Below are 3048 nucleotides of genomic sequence, written 5' to 3'. Positions count from 1 at the left end.
TAATAATGCTGTTCCAGATTATGCATGCAGTGCGCACCGATGCAGTAACAGCGCATACAGCTCCGCAGTGCAACTCTGTACCCCGGAATTGATTACCAGGTAATGGTTCTTCAATATCTACTTTCTTAAATCATTTTCAATCGTACCGTTCCTATTTATTTCAAGAATAAATAATACCTCTAATGTTCTTTCAGGTTATGCAGTACACACCAGCGTAGCGGAGTCCCTGCAGTCCACTAATCCTAGGTTGACCCAGTCAATATCTCTGTGTTATTTTCAGGTTTATACAGTACGCATAGGCGCAGCAGCAACACATGCATCCCCACAGTGCCAATCTATGATCTACGCTAATGTCAGGTAACGTTTATGGGTCACCTCTTGTTCGCATTGTCATCACTACGATACTCTATACTCTATATCTCTATATCTCTAATATTATTTCCAGGTGTGCGTAGGCGCAGTGACAACGTTTGCATCCCCGCAGCGTGGCACCACCCCCACAACTGGCTTACAGATAATTCTATTTATCTATTAACTATCTATTCCACTTAGATTTTCCTAGATTACATAATCTGTCATTTGATAACACTATTATTTAACATTTCAGGCAATACTTCCAGGCTATCCAGCACATGCGGACGCAGCAGTAGTGCGCTCGCCCCCGGCGTATGAGACTGTATCCCGGCAATAACCTAACAGGTAACACTAATCTTGTTTCCCACTTTATCTAAATATTCCTAAGTCGTGCCAGCAATGCACCCTTACTTCCACTCACCATAAACAACACTAATCAATGCCTCAACTTATTTCCAGGTCACACAGCATGCTCCGGCAGAATATCAGTATGCGTATCCCCGCAGCGTTACATCGCATCCTTCCCATAAACTACCAGAGGACACCGTTTATTACTTATTCCGGTAAGATTTACTTAAATCATATCCACAAGTCGTATTCAGTTCCCGTTTATCATAAATTAATAGTATTTACTATTTCTAACTTTCTAATTCTGTTTCCAGATTACACAGTGTATGCAGACGCAGCAGCAGCACACGAGCCCCCGCAGCGTGACATCTGTACATTACTTGTGTGTTCCGCGTTAACTATTTCCTATTATTGCCTATCCTTAACCTACGCTTCGTACACGGGTGCAGTGGCACCGCAATACGACTACCACTTATTATATGTATTCAGGTATGAATAAATACGCGTCCCGAGTTAACTGATATGGCACTTTCTGGTTAGTCTCTCTCCTTTATATCATGACCGTACGACGATTTATTATTTCCTCAAGCTACGTACTCTAGCTACGATCCTCTTAACATTTATAGGTAAATGAAAGAAAGCAGCGAGCTGACACCACATATGCAACAGTCAAACATAAGGTATCAAGCAGCAGTCATCCATCTGCTACCGCCAGTATCCAGACATCTGTCCCGGGCACCATAACCTCCCCTGTCACCTATAGCACTCATAGGGCGGAGAGATTTTCTCGGGGTGCAGCCCCGTTCATATAGACTATCGAACGCGCATTTAACAACCGAAAAGGATAAGCGTAAAGCAGTTTCCACCGCCCAGTCAATAATTCGTTTTACACAAGTGTCTATCGTTTAAGCATAATCAGCGTTGTCAAAGAAAGTATTGATATACTCCATGCAGACACAAAAACCATATCGCTTTCCTCGCGAACGCATCCGACTGTAAGTATACGTATATTTCCCGCTTTCTCCTTAATAGAATCCGCGTACGCAGTATAAAGGACATTCAAAGAAGTCACGCGAGAGTGCACAGCACAGCGAACGAGCACAGTTATTTATGCAGGCACGTGCATGCACCTTTCCTCTGCTCCGGCACCTCCGCTCTTCAGTCGACAGGCTCCATTCGCAGCTCGTCCTTCGCACGTCCCCCGCCGGCGCCGAAAGGCGCAACTCCGTATATCAATGTCAATGCACGGGTGCAGGCTCCCGGTGCAATAGCCGCACTCACCGTACAGACGTGCATAAGGCAACCATGTGTATCTAGCTAGTATCACACATTGCCAGGGTCTATTTTACACTTATTTACGCACTTCTTTATAAAGAATTTCCACAGCCAATATCCGCGTCAAGTCAATCGCGTAACAACCCGTGCGCCCAACGCGCGGGCGCCTTTTTCACTCCCGTTCAGATGCGATATGCACTTTAAGATATAAATGTCAAGGTTTGCATACGATGATATTACTCTGTCCAAAGTATCTCTGCGCGAGTAACTCCACGTGTCATTTAAAGAATGATACAAGAGCGCGAGTCTTTCCGTCGGAAAACCGCGCGAGGTTCACGCTTCCCTGGCAACGGTGTACCCGTAACTCCTACCTTGTACTGATGACCAGCCGATGCAGCGGATACAGAGCGCGTGCGGGCAGGAGTTAGAGAGCGCTGGACCCCAAGGACATCCACTCTGGCTGCAATAGCAAGGGGAGACCGCAGGTCCCAAGAGCCCGTCAGGCGCCCCGCAAGGGCAGCGGAGTCCCTCCAAAAAACGGAGGGGTAGCTGGCCAACCGCCGCCGGCCCCCAACACTGCACCTAATTAATTAGTTACGCATGCAATCAAGCAGTGCCAATCGAGCAGTTGCATGCAAAGCGGCACTACACGTCACCACAAGCAGGAGTCGCTGCCATCGCGGCCATAACAGTCGTGCACATGCGAGCGCGGCGCGCGCCGCCACGCGTTCACTTTCGTGCACCGCAACCGCGCACGCTACTCCGCGCACCCCGTGCACTTAGTGCATTTATCACAGCATTGACCGCTGTCCGGCACAAGTACACGCCCCGACCGCGTCACTCTCCACACACGTGGCGCTGCCGCCACAGAGTATGCAGAGTCAAGACTATGCACCACACAAAGGGCCCATTTACATGAACCCGCGCGAGAGTACGTGTGCTAAAGCACCGACCTCTGCACGGGGCCCGTTTCCTGCCTAATTTAATTCTCTTACAGAGTAATTATTCACCCAATCCGAACCGTAAACAGATCCACTCCGAAATTAATCGCAACCGCACTACACTCGCGTA

At 48.1% G+C, this 3048-nt stretch overlaps 1 protein-coding gene and 1 long non-coding RNA gene across 3 annotated transcripts in view; both read left to right on the top strand.

The window, feature by feature from the left end:
• Nucleotides 1–3048, top strand: part of LOC105460727 (WD repeat-containing protein 35-like) — a 48547-nt gene that overhangs the window by 37286 nt on the left and 8213 nt on the right. The gene's annotated exons all lie outside the window — the stretch shown is intronic.
• LOC105460766 overlaps nt 15–3048 on the top strand; it is a 22654-nt gene continuing 19620 nt past the window's right edge. Inside the window, exons 1-3 of the long non-coding RNA XR_975872.1 lie at nt 15–99; nt 195–357; nt 446–699. This is a non-coding gene — a long non-coding RNA (uncharacterized LOC105460766). The remainder of the gene's footprint in view (nt 100–194; nt 358–445; nt 700–3048) is intronic.

Source organism: Wasmannia auropunctata, unplaced genomic scaffold (assembly GCF_000956235.1).
Source record: "Wasmannia auropunctata unplaced genomic scaffold, wasmannia.A_1.0 LD336101.1, whole genome shotgun sequence".
Lineage (NCBI taxonomy): Eukaryota > Metazoa > Arthropoda > Insecta > Hymenoptera > Formicidae > Wasmannia > Wasmannia auropunctata.
The sequence above is the reverse complement of the archived record's forward strand: the minus strand, read 5'-3'. Positions and strand labels throughout refer to the sequence as shown.